Raw genomic sequence first — 16,888 nt, 5'->3', positions numbered from 1 at the left:
CAAACATTTTCGACAAAAAGCACAGGAGTTATTAAGCTTCACAAGGTGAACAAAATCGTGACCCCCCACACACACTAACGTCCACACAGAAAAAATTCCGGAATTATTTTTACATTTCTCGACTCTTTAAAGGTCCCCCGAGTCCACGTAAAAATGTGAAAATCTTTGGTGGTCGTTCATACTTTCCATCTGTTATATATGAACATAGCCGGGAAAGTAAAAATATAATATTTATAAGGAAAAATTCGATCAAATACCAGATAAGAATTTCCATTATTACCCATTAGACCAATTGTCGTAAACATTTTCGTCATTAAAAATAATTGTTTGAGAATTTGATTCTTCTTCCTCTTCTTTTTTCCCCGTTTTCTCTTTAACGAAGAGTAAACGAATCGAAGCAATTTCAGACAGGGCCTATTCCTTAAATAACGATATCGACTGGTAGAATCAAATTTCACTTAGGTCTATGGTAAATAAGAATCCAGGATCGTATAACTTAAACAAAGTGAAGTTCGAGAGTATTAATTTAAAAATAAATGAAGCCCTCTGTGGATTGGTGTCCTTTCACTTAAATGAGCAACAGACTAAATACTTTATCCGAACATGAATCCTATTAAAGACGAATATGCGACGAGCCTAAGTAAAAAGACAGTTTTGGATTTAATGAAGTAGGGATCAAGCTAAAATAGCTTTTAAAAAAATATTTCTTTCCATCAGAACAGTAATGAAGCGATTGAACCGAACATTTCTATACGAAAATTATCGTCTTACACGAAAACTGATTAAAGCAGAGCCCGAAAATTATCAAAAGTACTTTTCCCGTGTTTAGAATTTCTGTAAAAAGTTTAAAATTTCGAAAATTGTGAAGAGCTTCTTTATAATTTAGCCAAGTTGCACGTTTAATTACATTGCATTGCACGTTGAACAATTAGAAAAAGCAGTTACTTTATTTTCATTACAGTTCTTTTTACATTATTTTAAAGCTTAATAGAGCCTATACGTCATTAACGTCAACGTTGCAACTTTGAGAATTAACATATGAACACGAATTTTACACGTAAAGTTTACATGCAAACAAATTAAAGTTCGAGTCTTTCATGAGTCTCTACCACACAAAATAGATTATTTCAACAGGATTTATACTTAAAACCAGTGCCGAATTGCTCACTAGACACGTGAGGCACGTGCCTAGAGGCCCCGAGACCCGTAGAAATTGGTAAAAATAAATGGTAAAATTAACATTGCAATTTTAGCTCATAATTTATAAATCATTCTACAGCTATAATTAGACTTTATTAGTTTATGGTGCGAAATTATGTAGAGGGGCGTCCAATCTTCTGTGTCCAGGAGCCCTTTAAAGTCGATGTATAACTGCTCAAAACAAATTATTGTTTTAAATATTATAGAATGAGAAATTTTTATGAAAGTGATCCATTGGTCTGGGAATTAATTTCTAATTCTGAGGCCTCGTGTAAATTAATATATGTGTAATATAAATGGCTTAATTGGGGCATACGGTTTCTGGTTTTATAATTTTGAATGTAAAATAATTCTCAATGGTTTACGGTTTAATAATTCACATTGATGCACGAATAAAAGGGGTAACGTGTTATCTTCGCAAATAATATTTATGAGTTCATGCGGCATAAAGATTTGATGATAGACTAGAAAATTATTCAATAAAAATCTTGAATGTTCATATCTCGACTGTTTTTGCTGAAGGTTTTCGAATTATAATAGAAACTTTTTCTTTTACTATCGCTGGATAGCCTTGAACTTCCAGTTTTCCTGGTCTCGTCACGGACAAGATGATGGCTCTTCTGCTGTAATTATCATTAGAATAAGCAGTATTAGACCACTTGATATGTCGGTGACACACAAAGAAACACCTTTCTATGAGGGCCAATTTGAATTACTCTTTTCTCATACGACTAACATTATAGAAACGTTAACTGAAAAACTACATTTTCCCATTTGACACGGTTCCATTTGCAAAAAAAATAAGAGAAGGAATAGCTTTATAATCTCACAGTAAATAAAATATACGAGTTAAAAGTTAATTATCTAATTTATTCGAGGCATAAATGATAAATTTTTTTTATATTTTTAAAGCGATTTCAAATTTAAAGAGAGTATTGTAGATACATGTTTTAACATAACTACACTATATTTTATTCCGAATAATTCAAAGTATGGTTATCGAATTTGGATCAGTTAGAAATCAATGAAGCGTTCAAAGTCATTTTACGTCGATAATGCAGGTGGCAAATAACTCATGACCTTAGTAAGTTTCTTCAAAAGATCCGGGTTCAACTTCCAATACAGTAAAATATATATATATATAATAATACGATCTCGTTTATGGCTAAATATACGTGAGACAATTCCGTATTTAACAGAACGTCGTCTTAAAACATTTTTGTCTATTTTTAAAACTCGTAAATCTGAAAGGTGTGGTCGTTGAGGACGTCAGCATAACAGTCTGAGCTAAATGCATTTTTTTTTTTTTTTCTTTTCTTATAAAACGTTTGCTCTAGACCTAAGAACTAAGAAACCACATTTAATGGATTTATATAATTTTTCTCTCCCGTTTTAAATTTGTTCAGAATTAAAGCGATTTTTGTAGAAGCAAAGCTGAAATATCGATTGGGTACAAGTAATTGTAAAAGAAATGTTGGTAGGAGGAGTTAGATGCAATAAAGTGGATATGGGAGCAGAGTTGAAGGTAATTGAACCATCTTTTCAAAGAATATTTTCTAATGGAATCTATTGCCAGGACAACAAGAGCGAATATTTATCAAAAAAGGAAAAAAATTCGAGTAAAATGAATCAAAAAATATAAGTTGTTTGTTTCCTTTTCAATACAGATAGTTAATATTGGTAAAGAAAATTTTTCATTTTTCCGAGATAGCTTTTTTCATCTCCACTTATTCTACATATATTTATATAAAATACAGTGGTAATGCTTTTCTAGGACCTTATAAATCTAAAAAATGACATTATTTTTGTATCTATTATAGGAGTAATAACTTTGTGTTTTTGTAAAGATATTCAATTTCTACATTAATTCTATCCAGGAAATATATATTCAGCATATGTTTACGCTTAGATTATTCTGTATTTAATTGATTTTGATTTGTTGCAGAGTGGTCGTAGGTGAGGTAGAGACGTGAGACCTTGCACATAAGCATATGTGACAGAAGTTACCTTTCCGTAGATTTTTCTGTATTCACTCGGGGCAAGGTTGTTTATATATAACCTTGGATTTGTTTTATATTGATAAAAATTATCAATATGAATATCGTGAAAGAATGCAACGTACTTAGTTTTCGTTTAATTAAAGCGATGTATTAAGGGAATAAAAGAGATAAAAGTTTTTATTTACACAAGCTGGAAAGAGCAGGAATCTGAACTGAATAGAAAAGATACTTTTAAAAAATTCCAAAAAAATAACTTTGTATCAAATTTTGTGAAAGATCGAGAAAGTCTTAGCAGGAGATTATAAAAAATGACTCCGGGTGATAGGTGACAACCAATCAAGAGACGGGAAAAGTGAAATCGATTTGACACGTGACTGGAATCAAATCTCCGTATTTCATCACGACTTGTGAGTATTGCTTGTTTACTAGAAAAAGAAAAAAAAAGAAGAATGCGTCTAATCGTCGAAATTTCGTGATAGCAAACAACCTAAACATATAAAGTAGACGAAAATTTTTTATATAGGCCTATACATTAAGAATGTTATCGCCTACACGACATAAAAACGCAATGAGATCATGTCCGACAATACACAAATATTCACCTTTCAGTTACGTCAAAAACGGATTTAAAAATAAAAAAAAATAAAAAAAAAATTCTTTAAATTATTTTCTCCGAGTTAATCTGCTAGACAATGTATATTTTTATTCTTTCTTTCCGACCTTTTAACGGTAATTTGACAAAGAATTGTGTTGTTAAATTTAAAACGTACAAAATGTATTTAAAATTGATTTCGATTACGCAATTACATTTAAATGTACTGTACGTAACCACACACTTTTATTATTCTCGACTTTTACTATCAAATTCGTTATCGCGGTTTTCAACATCCTGCAGACATCTTTTGATCTTATCTCTTTGGCATGAAACTACGAGACAATTTCATAAATGATTTATAAACGAGGAAAAATTGTCTAAAATGTATAACATTCTATAATGATGGTATTAAACTAATTGAAATCATATATACTATATTTTAACAGCTCTTTAGAAACACGTTGAGAATTTATACTCTTTTGTATCTATAAAATATATGTATGTATTAAATACAATATCCCTTTGTTCCCTATACGCTTCTAAACCCTTTGACCGATCTGGACCAAATTTTTCAGTTACTCTCTTAGACCCTGCAGAAAATATATACTACCAAGAAACCTGTAAACCCGCTCCTTCCCTTGACATTTCGTGATAAACGTAACAATGGTAGGCTAAAATAACCAGACTTTTAATATAGTTTTCATTTTTAATGTTTGTCATTATTACTTTTCGCTCGGGCCACGCCGGGCATTTTCTTTATTATTCTCCCTTAAAGATTAATCATAATTAGAAAAATATACTACAAAATAAGTTCTGATTAGCATTAATTAAATTTAAATAACAATTTATAGGTTTATTCAGTTTAAATTCAATAGATTCTGTGAGCCCAATGTCAAGAAGGTAAAGAGTTAAGAAGATTAAGAAATCAAAACAGTAAAATTAAGTAACAATTATTATACAACATGTAGAAAAGCGGAAGAGCGAAAACAATTTAGAACATAAACAAGTAAACGTCCTCGTATTTTTTTATTATTTTAATTTTTTCTTTTTTTTTATAAAACATTCATTCTGACGCCATTACTAATTCTTGTCGTACAACAAGGTCCGAAGGACTACGAAACGAAAAATAAGATTTCAGTCGATTTAAAAGAAAAATGGTTATAAAAAAATGAGGGTTAACTCGATCAATCGGCGATTTCCGGGAATGGAACCAACCTCTGAATGAGTTCCTTGTTTTGAATCTCGTTACGAGCATGCGTAATGAAGGAAAGAAAGAGAAAGCTAGAAAAGCATCAACAGCGCATGCCAGACAGTAATGTTTACAGATGTATTTTCGTTAGGGGAGATGGTATTACCAGCTCAGCTAATGTCAACAGCTGCACTTAGCTTTCGGCAAGAGTGTTGCAGATTTTTTTCTTTTTTCCCCCTTTTTTCTCTTGTCTGTTACAGAATTAGATATTAATGAAACGATTTCGATTTAAAGAAACGAATTCCATTAACCTACATCCTGTTTTTATTCGTTTAAATATAGATATTACAAATATTTAAATTATCATCTCGAAAATGCCACAGAATTCTAATCGTTGTTTAAACGAGAATTTAATAATATGTATATTAGAAAGAAGAGGAAGAAGAAGAAGAAAAAAAAAACAATATATATATATATATATTATTCGTATGCTCGTCAGATATTTTGAGCGAAGAAATAGGGAAAAATCTAAAAATCTCGACCCTGAAGATTTCGCACAAACACAAGACATCTACAATAGCATCTGACAATAGAGAAGGGAACAATAGACAAGAGCCTTACCAGTTATGTGTGTGTGTGGTTTGCCATCCTCTGTTATTTTGGACTACAATAGTTATCGGAGTACTTTGAACCGCAGAAAGAGCAAAATAGTTTCCAGATCGATTCTTCAGTTCTGGTTTTCTTGTCGCTCGTATATGTTCCGAGATGAAAGAACACTTCCCCATTTTAACCATAAATCAGTCAACTTACGTTGTACTTCCACTTTTACTCTAACGAATACCCTTGCCAGTAAACTAGATCAAAATTTTCAACTAGATTCTCCAAGAAAAAGAAACCTTTCCCCATCCAAACTAAAAATTTGAATATGTGGAGCCTACTGAAGCATGCATTGCAGGCGTTCAGAGATTTTAAATTTCTAGCGCTCTAAAAAATTATTTCTTCGCGTTTAAATCTCAAGTATATATAAAAACTTTTTCAAAAATTAAGAAAACTTAAAGATCCTCGTCTAGTTCTTATCCAGAGAACATAAATAAATTCGGCCTTTCACAAATTATTTTATTGAATATCCTGTAAATTTAACATTTACCCAATTTGTTAGAAGGAAAGAACAAGAAGCTAAAGGGAAAAAAAGAAATGAAATTTTATTAAAATCTCATTTGTTGACTGTTTTCATTAGTAAAATTTGCATTTATTTGCAGAAAGAAAAGAATACTTAAGGGATTTTAAATGTTTTTGAAACTTTTCTCAAAACTAGCTGCAAGACAAATAACGAAGGATAAAAAAAAAATGAAAAATATAAAGAAAAAATACTCTACAAATGCTAACAACACTGGTACTTACACTTTTATAAACACGTCAGCGAATCTTTTGATCGATCACGCAATATTCCAATCATTTTTTCCCTTTTCCTTCACGCAACCTTACTTGGGTGTTAAAACGCCCAAAATGTCAATACCAAACTATCTACTTGGATATGGGCATAGGATAAAAAAGTAAAAAAGTAAGAAAAAAAAAAAAGAAAGATTTCTCGACCAAATATTTATTTTCGTCTCCTAATCGAATATATCCCATTCATCGCCCTCACATTCGCTCTAAATGATGTAGAATAAATCTAATTAATACCCCGAGGAGGTTACAGTTTTATGTTGTAGGAGAGAGTAACCCTTTGGGAAACGAAAAATTAATTAATGTGTTAATTTTAATGACAGAGATTCCTGTAAAAATCACTGTGTTTTCTTGTCGTTCGACAGATGGCGCCACGATAAATTTAAAATTTACCAATTGGAAATTGATCATTTTTCATTTCGTTTACGGAATCTCTTCTAGAAATCAAGGAGTTTCAATAGGATTTTTGGATAAATCTTCCTATAATTATTGTAATTTGTCTAAATAATAATCAGTGAAATTGTCTTTTATAGGCCTTCAGATAATTACTAGAGAGATAATTTTGCTTTAATGGCCTTCTAGAAAAACATTTAAAAAAAAAAAAAAACTTCAAAATTACGCAAAAATTCTTTCAGTAAATTCTTAAAAATAAATTAAATTTCAACATCAAAAAAAGTAATTAATTTAAATACATGTTTTTTTCTTACCCAACTGCGAAATTTAACACCGAACACATTGAAAATAAAATGTAGCAATGCGTTTGAAAATTCGCTATTAAAATCATATTTCCTCATAGTTGTTCTAATTTTTGGCCAGCCTAAGGGATGTCGGAAAGCAAAACTTGACAAAGACAATTGAAGTGATAATTTGGGACGAATGTTAGCACGTGGAAGGGTCGACCTTTGTAATGGTCGCTATTTCTCTTGTCATCATTCCATTATATATGTTGAGTTGAGTGATGGATGAAGCAGGACGAATGACGCTGAAGAAATTTATATTTAGGACAGGAAAATCTCGATAGTTTAAGTGCCAAATTAAACTTTTACGAGGGATCTGCTTTTTGGATACGATTTACAATATTATGCTTCCAATTATAAACGTGTTGAGCTATTTATAATCTGGTTCGGAGTAGGGTCAGACGGAGTATCTTTACACTTTTTATTCCTCTGAATTACTCTTATTAAAAACCGTTTTAGTAAATATGGCGGGCTAATTAAATTAAACAATTTTTTTTAATTAAAAATGCTGAATAAACCGCTAAACTCGTTAAAAAATTAAAAACTCTTTAGTATTAATTTGAACAGGTTTGATAAGCAGGAAAAAAAAAAAAATTGAAAATTCTTCCACGTTACGAAATATGTTTTAATAATTGTAATTATAAAATTGGCAAATTAAGTCGTTACTTCATTAAAGCGGATTTTCATTTAAATATATTAAATTTATGTAAATACGCGCATACAAACTAACTTTCTGCAAGTTTAAAAACATTACCAATCGAATAAAAATAAATGAAAAGTCGTGTTTAATCACCGAAACTTATGTCTCTGGAGAAAGTATAATATTAGGTGTTATTCGAAGCATTCTTTTCCAATTAAAAACAAACAGAAAACCGAAACGGCTTTGAGGGCATCTAATTCAATAACCACCCAAGCGAAAGTTGTTTCAAGTAAGAGGCACAAGTCAGGTGGAAGAATTAAAATAGTCGATCTAATCCTCCTTCCAACTTCACAACAATTTCTTCCTTTCCAATAAAATACTTCCAACAAGTGAAGAAATATAAGAAACCAACATACAAACAAGCGTATATATTTAATAAATGTAACTTAAAAATAAACTTTAGGCCTAGTTACACCACATTAACCCGTTTGTCTATAAAGGGTCGTTACCTATTTAATTCGGTTCTATAGAACTGTGAGCAATGCATAAATGCTTTGTTGTTGGTGATTTAAAAAATGAGGTCAAGGTACTCGGTATACTAAGAAGACCCCATCAAGGTTGTGCAGACCTGATATAGCAGTTATATCTTCCCTCGTTAACGTTTTTAATAATGAATGTTGTCGTCTTCATCTATCTGATGGCCGATAGAAAAAAAAACGAGAGTTTATAAATAAATTCTGATATATATATATATATATATACGTATTAAATATTTGTTTGGCATGGCGTAAATGCTTTTTTAAAACGTAATTATATTTGTGAAATGGCTTTAATAAAAGTCGAATTTTTTTTCTCTATAATTTTTAATGACTTATTAATGGATTTTTCCTTCTGCTTTGATAAGAATGAAGTCTGAAAGAGAGCAAAACAAACCGGAACAAAATCAATAGAAACAGAAGAGAGAAAGAAGAAAACACAGACACCTCGGGAATTCAACGTGAAACAGAATGAAGAGAATTATTTTCTCCCCTCATCTAACCATTCCTGCGGCCAACGAATCGATTGGCGATCATTAAATAAATTTTCTGTCTACATTTCATAAAAGCGGAAAAAAGATTTTCCGCATTTCCGGAAGAATTTCTCTCTCTTTTTTTCCCCCTTTCTTTCTATCTTTCTTAGCTTTTATATATCTGCTTATTGACGTTCAATCGAGTGGTATTGTCCAATCGGGAATAGAAATTTTGCCTACGTCATCGCTATTCCCGTTAGGATATTTAAAAAATTTGAATTTAAAAATTTTTAAATTGGAACGCATTAAAATGCATATGTAGCGATGGGATATTTTGTAGGAATATTAATTAAAAATTTAGAAATGTAATTATAAATTTTATTTATTTATTATTTATTTAGCTCTTTTGATTTTATTTTAGTCGTTATTTTTATTTTTATTCTATTTGAATGCATCGACTGAGATATAGCAACATTACGACTTAAATGGATACAGAGAATTGAGCGACTTTTATCGATCGGAAGAACACGTCTCCTCTACAGATAAAAAAAGAAAAGAAAAAACTAACATTGGAGTGAAAGTTTCCGACTTGGAGACAGTCCAGAACAAGGAATCAATGTGGCCATTTTGCCTCATAAGACTGTAACTCCCTCTATTGCGAATGAAACGTTTTAAAATTCCAAGCTAGAAACTCATATATGACGTCACAGCTCAAGATTAAATTCAGGAAAAAATTTCTCAGACGAAAAACAAAAAAGAAGCCTTATTATATACGATTTGATTGGTACAAAGAAAATTAGATGGGTTTTAGAGATTCGCGATAATTTTTAGGCTTCCTCGAAACATTAAACAAAAAAAATCAAATCAAATAAAATAAAAGAAAACAAAAAATTGGAAGCCACACATATTCCAGTAAATAAATTTGTGTTAAGTAGTTTTGCTTATACTAAGTCCAATACTTTGTTAATGATAGGAGTGGAAGTAATCTTAACCTTATCTTTATAGCCTTTTATTACACAAGTAATCTGTGGCTAGTGAGTTGCGTGCGAATAGTCCAAAGGGACTGGTAATGTGGAATTAGAACTAAATAGATGACACTGCCGCTAGGATGAAAGGTGATAACTTCTACCGGAGATTTTTTCAAACAAAAATCTTTAATTAATTGGCTCGATGCCTGCAGACGCGTTGCATATTCCATTACAACAACAATAAAAAAATCCGCTCTTCGGAATCATCCGAAAGAAAATCCCTTCAATTATAATAACATTCGATTTTGAAAAATGAAAAATCTTTAGAGCATTTTAAAAATGTTCGTATCTCCCGCTGCTGCCATGCATTTCCCGTGTGCTGTCCTTTAAAATGCTGTGCCTCACCTGGTGAATTGATAAGGTGAACAAGTAGAAATGGCATTTTTTTACTCTTCTGTCATTCTCTCTTATCTCGTTAACCTTGGAACTATGAGAATGTTGATTCTGTTAACTTAAAAGAATATAATGGGTTTAGCTTATACATTAAAGAGTTTGTTTTCTTTAATTAAATATTTACTTTCATTCTTGCTTACAGTAAAATACCTTCTACACATGATTAACTCATTCTTAAAAAAATCCACGTAAACACGTTATTACCATTTTTATTATTTTTATTACTTTAAAAGGTATAAAACTTAAAAGCAGCCAAAGCAACTTGCAAATTGCAGTCATTGAATGTTAGGAAAACAACATTTTTAAAAAATCTCTTTTTATGCAGTTATCTGAATTTAATAAAAGAGAGGGGGAAAAAGAGAAGAGGCGCACCTTTAAAATAATAAAAATGTTCAATTGTGTAATCCTTTCACATTCCATTATTATTATTTTTATTTTTATTTTTTACAGTTTTTACGATGTAATTTTACAAGTGGCACTTTGATACCAAGTTGACATCATGGCACACCCCTGATAAAGTTCGACCACTCCTTTGAAGCTATAAAGTGAAACAAAACTGTTGACATAGCTTCATAGCTTTAAAATTAATATTTTTTAAACACTCTACATTATTTACTTTAAAAAAAAATCTAACATTTTAAAATTAAATATATATATATACACATAATTAAATTTTATTGTATTAAAGTATGCCAATTATTTAGAATTAAAAATAAAATATGTAAAAATATTTCTCGCTCTAAAAAAAACCTCATTAATGGCATCGTTGTTCTTAATTGAAAAACCTCCACTCAAGGATTATTATTCATTCAAGGATTTCGGAAACACGACTTCCAATTATGGTCGAAATTAAACGTTATATAAATGTTATTTTACTGTCGTTTCGTCATTCCATAAAAGCTATTTGATAATTTTTCGCATATAAATTTGATTCCGACATTAAAGTGACAAAGATTTGTTTTAAGATAAAGCGGCAATTAAATAATGTCTTAATGCACTTCGGATCAGATAAGAGGTAAGCAATAGATTTATATTACACAGAAGATATCATTAATAGGGCCACCCTGGTTATTGGCCCCATTGTGTTAAATACAGAAACAGATAATTAAAGACTATAAATGTTTTTTTTTATTTTTATTTTATTTCTTACGGAATTTATGATGAAAAATCTTTGAATATTTGATTGTATTGAGCGTGCAATTATCGATATTTGCTAGGAGAATGTCTAAAATCTAAAATATTTTTAGATCTTAAAGCACTTTTAAAACGTTATTTCACGATCTACTAGTGTTTACGAGTCTTTTCATCATGTAAGATCTCTTTTTAAGTTCTCAAAAGAGGGCCATTAAAAGAATATTGTTCGAGAACTTAAATAATAATTTTTTATTTATTTACTTTGCAGGATTACAACTTTAACTTTCCATCATATAAAAGATTTCTGGAAATGTCATTTATTCGTGTTTTGAAATTCCCTGGCACATTTTCTATTACATAAAGTTCTCAATTAAACTTAACCTCTTTATAACGACCCAGCCTCACTATTTAACAAATAAATAAATAAAAATTTCGCTTAAAAAAGCAACAAAAAAAAATATATATTGAATTTTGAAATTAATTTTTTTCGTTTATTTATTTTAACATAAATACTCGAATTATTATTTTTTAACTTAAGTGATTGAGCATCCGTTAATTTGCACAAACGTCATTTCCTGCATTACCAACAAGATTAAACAATGACCTAATATCCCGGATATATCTAAGGTTAACGTGTCAAAATCCGCAAGTCAAGCATCAAATGCTAATCATCCATCACAAGATAACTACACTTTATGAAAAGAATGCTTTCAGCTGTTGGAAAAAAGGAGGAAGAGGAGGAGGAGGAGGGAGTAATGCACACAAATAAGTCTCTATATAAGCATTTACTTAAACAGATTACTTCTTTAGAAAGATTTTTCCATATTCTTCGAATAAAAATATAATCGAGATTAAAATGTATTTCCTGCTAAAACATAAGAGAGAAAGAGAGAGAGAGGGAGAGGGAGGGAGGAAGAAACAAATCAATGACATTTTGTTCCTTTATTTTAGACACTTTCACTTCCTATTAAGTCTCAAGCGTTAGCTATATATGAATCCTTTTAAATGAAAAGTTACTTCTACTTATTTATTTTTTATTTATTATTTTTTAATTTTACTTCTTTTCTCGGAAGGTCTGTTATTTTCCAGAAAGAATCTTTGCAGATGCTTTTACACAAATCTACAAAAATATCAGAGATTTGATTAATTAAGTAACAAAACAGTTTAATAAAATAAAACTTATATTGATTTATTATCGCATTTTTTACTTTACGTAGATAAATAACGGGTTTAAATCGAAGTTTAAACCAAGAAAATTCTTTTAAAATAATGTATTATTTTCCAAAACTGTATATAACACTCGGTTTAAATTTAAATTTAGAATTTCTAATTAAATTAAAATATTTAAAAAAGAAAATTATATTTAATCTAGCAATATTGACTAATACATGCAATAATTAAAATAATTAAAATTCAATATATTCAATAATTAAAATTAATTTACGATAAGCGTTCAAATTAATGATAATTAAGAATTTTACGAGGGTTTAATGACAATAAAATGTAAACAATTGTAATAATTCAACACTTATTAATTAATAATTATAGTTACAATTCAAACTTATTAAGATATGAATTAAAATTTTCGAATCATGAATTGAATTAAATTAAATTAAAATAACTAATTCATCGTTTTCAGTTGCAAACATTAAAAAATAAATATAATTATTAATTAAAAATTATTTTAAAAATATAAATTTAAGTTCATTTTATATTAGAATAAATCGATTAAATTATATAATAAACAAGAGCAAGTATATCATTAAAAAATAAAAAATAAATAATAATAATAATAATTCTTAGTTTACATCGCCATAATCATTGCTTTAAAGAAGAAATATATAAAATAGATTTTTAATTGTATTTTTATAATAATAATAACTTGTTTAAACTGCAAGTAACCAATCATAATTCTATAATTAAATAGGCCTAATTCAAATTAAAATAACCTAAATTCTGGTGAAAAAGGAAATTAAATATTAAATATAATTAATTTTGTGGCTTATTTAATAATTACAACAACAATAAGAAAAAATGATTTAAAACGTAATTTTTTTAAGTAATAAAAGAAAGAAGGAAAAAAAAAAAATTGAAATTTCAATACAATAATTCAACATCTTAAATCCAATTTTTAAATAGTTAAATTAGAATATATTAATAAATTCTATTATCAAGTTCAATTCTAAGTGGAGTAGTGATTAACATTGCTATTTTTAAGCATAAATCATGTTTAAAAATAGGGAAATAATTGATAAGTTAATTTTGAAAGTAAGGCGAATTAGTAATAATCCTCGTTTATACGTAAAGTGTAGAGAATATAAATATCAGGGAAATATTAAATTCCTCTTTAAGCAAGAAATAAAAGAAATATTTGATAGTGTTCAAGGCATATCGCTCCATTTGCATGTTATAAGGCAAATAGCGGATTCGTCTGGGAAATGAGAGTATCTTTTTTCCAAATTGATCGCATCACTTGTTTTTAATGCGCCTGGAAGAATATTATTCAAATCTATTCACTTTGCTTTAATCGAGTCGAAATTTATTTTGCTTTTTACGAGTCAATATCCAAGAGTAAAAAAAAAAAATAAGAAAAAAAATAATAAAAAATATACTTAAATCTATACACAGTTTATTTATTTAAATGTAAATTTTTAATATATAAAAATGTATATTTTTGACTATTGTAAATATATCGATTTTTTAAAAAAATTTTCCTCTAATGGTCGAAAATAAACTCGACACATCTCTGACGTATTTATTTTTTTATTTTTTTATTTTTAATTCAAACGGTTCTGTGAAATAGAAATAAAAATTGTGACGTCATAAACGCGAAGCTTTCAATTTTTAAAATTTATACCGAAAGAATACGCTATAAAATTGTTACGCGATTGTGACGTAATAATTATTGTTCTGTTTGAAATTATCTTACCGTTTTTTTGACGTTACGGCATATTATAAGGGATAACAGCTTATTTATTAGTAACTGAATAATTTTCATTATCAGATAAATACTTATCGCCGTTTCTTTCTCGATACAAAATAATTTAATTTTGTAATATTATTTCAAGGTTTAACAATTAAAAATCCATTTTATCTCCTTTTTTTTGCGTAGTTTACTTGGCAACATTCATAACTTAAATTTAAAATTAATAAATGAATTTTTTAAATAATTTAAACTTCGGCCTGTCTCCTTATCAACATATCGAAGATAAAGCTATGAATATTAACGAATATTTTTTAATATTAAAAAAAAGAAGAAGAAGAAGTAGGCAAGAAGAAGTAGGCAATTGTTGGACGAGTAAAAAGCCATAAAAACCAATAAACCCCGAAGGAAAAACTTCACTTTGATTGGCATTCTAGCTTATATATAAAATAAATCAGGTAAATTACGTCTTTTATAAGATTTCTATGTGTAGTTTTTACATTAAGCGACGCCAGAAGAGGGGGGAAAGAGTAAAGAAAAGCGGTTAGTTTCAGAATGCTTTCCAAAATTCGATGATGCATGAAGAAAGAAGGTCCACAAGGCGCTAGATCCAATGCAGCTGTCCATTCCCGCATGTCGAGAGTAACAACAGCAATTTTACTTTTTTCCATTTGTCCTCAAAAATTGTTAGGATGTGACTAGTTTGAATTACAAGGTCTGCAAGTGCAGCAATCACTTGTCAAAGAGTCGAAAATTGTTTTATTGATATGTGTAGTTCGGTTAATGTTTTCTAAATTACTAAAATGTTTCGCTGGCAATTTCGACAAGATTACCATCTTCTATTTGATACTCAAGAGGGTTATTACTTAATAACCTAAAAAAATTTGCGTGTGTGTGTACGCGTACACGCTTAGGAATAAGAAAAAATTAAAGCTAAGCAAGCTTGACACGGTTTATAATTGATTATTTTTTCTCCAATCTCTTCCTGTAAATTATTAACTATATATATATATTATATTTATTTTTCCTGTAAAGATTTGTAAATATTTTTAATTTTATTAAATAAAAAGATTCACGTATAATTTTTTAAAAATTTGTACATTAAAAATTAACTTGTTGTTTATTGAAATGCTTAAATTTTTATTAGGATAAAGTACAGCCAATGTGTTTATATCCGGAAAATAAAATTTTTATTATGAAGAAACGAGTTTACATTCGAACGTTTTTAATTTTTCAGCAGTTAAATGACATTTAATTCTTAATTTAACAGTTGTCAAAGAGAAGAAAAATTATCTCACGTAACAAGTAGGCACGATTATAACGGCTTAATTTCTGTTATTATCCACTTATATAATAAATAAATAATTCCGTTATCATTTATTTTCTTTACTTATCAGGTATAACAATCGTAAACAAGCACTCGTATTCCCGAAAATTAGCGGTTTTTTTTTTCTCCCCCATTTAACGTTGCTCTATCGTAAGACTCATTATAATCAAAAAGATGAAAAATGGCGTAAAACGAGCGAATTATTTAAAATCTATTTTAATTTGCAGTAACTCATCGAATGTCATATTAAACTGTATATTAGAAGCAGAACATCATAAACGAGAATTATCAGGCAGTCTATCATCCTTAATAAAATTATCATTAGGCAACTGTCGGCACACCTCCTGCCAATTAGCATAACCAGACCGAAGGAGAACGTTTATCAAGCCGAATCATTCAAATTTGCAGATCACGTCGAGCCAGTGACGTCACGAATTATCATTAAGATGATAAACGATAATAAAATTTTATAATATAGTCCGGATAATATGAAATTAATATACGATTCCGTCCTTGAGAAGGGATATAGAATTGGTCGGGGCAGGTATAATGTTATAAGTTGCTATGGATTACTGAGCAAGGACGTGAATCGCGATTGGAAATACTCCAAATAACTCTTGCTTCGAACAAACACATTGTAAATCACCCCAGATGAGGTAAACAAAGGTGATCGGAGATGTTATAAACACACCTCCGCAACAACGAAACGGTTTCTGTTTAATATCTCCCCGATTCTTTATCATCTAACTAATGGCGTTTATATAAATAAATACGATCAAGAATTGACTTTTCTGCAGAGTAGAATTACAAGGGAGGTTATTTGTAGAGCTTGAAAGACAAGTAACAATATCACCCAGCTGATACTTGTTGAAATATCTGTAAAATTAAATTATTTTTTTAACGCTTAAAACATAAACACATTACCATTAAAGTTATTTGATTTAAAAGTTCGTATTATATGACTCGAATAGCGTAGGATTAGTTAATAATAGAATAATTTATAAACTATTTTAACGAAATATTATACTTGATTAGTGTTAATTTTAATAAGACGTCTGCGCAAACCTGTTATTAATAACCCAAAACCCCTACTGCTGAACTGACTGCAGTTAGAATCAAACTAGCTGGGAGGTATCTACAAAATTCTTAAGTTAATTATTTATAACAGAGTTGATATCTTCATTAATAAAATAACAAACAAACAAGCCGAACATTTATTTATTTATATTTTAAAAAATATATGCATAAACATTTAATAAATTATTTA

Source organism: Centruroides vittatus, unplaced genomic scaffold, assembly GCF_030686945.1.
Source record: "Centruroides vittatus isolate TY-2023 unplaced genomic scaffold, ASM3068694v2 contig_742, whole genome shotgun sequence".
NCBI lineage: Eukaryota > Metazoa > Arthropoda > Arachnida > Scorpiones > Buthidae > Centruroides > Centruroides vittatus.
The sequence above is the reverse complement of the archived record's forward strand: the minus strand, read 5'-3'. Positions refer to the sequence as shown.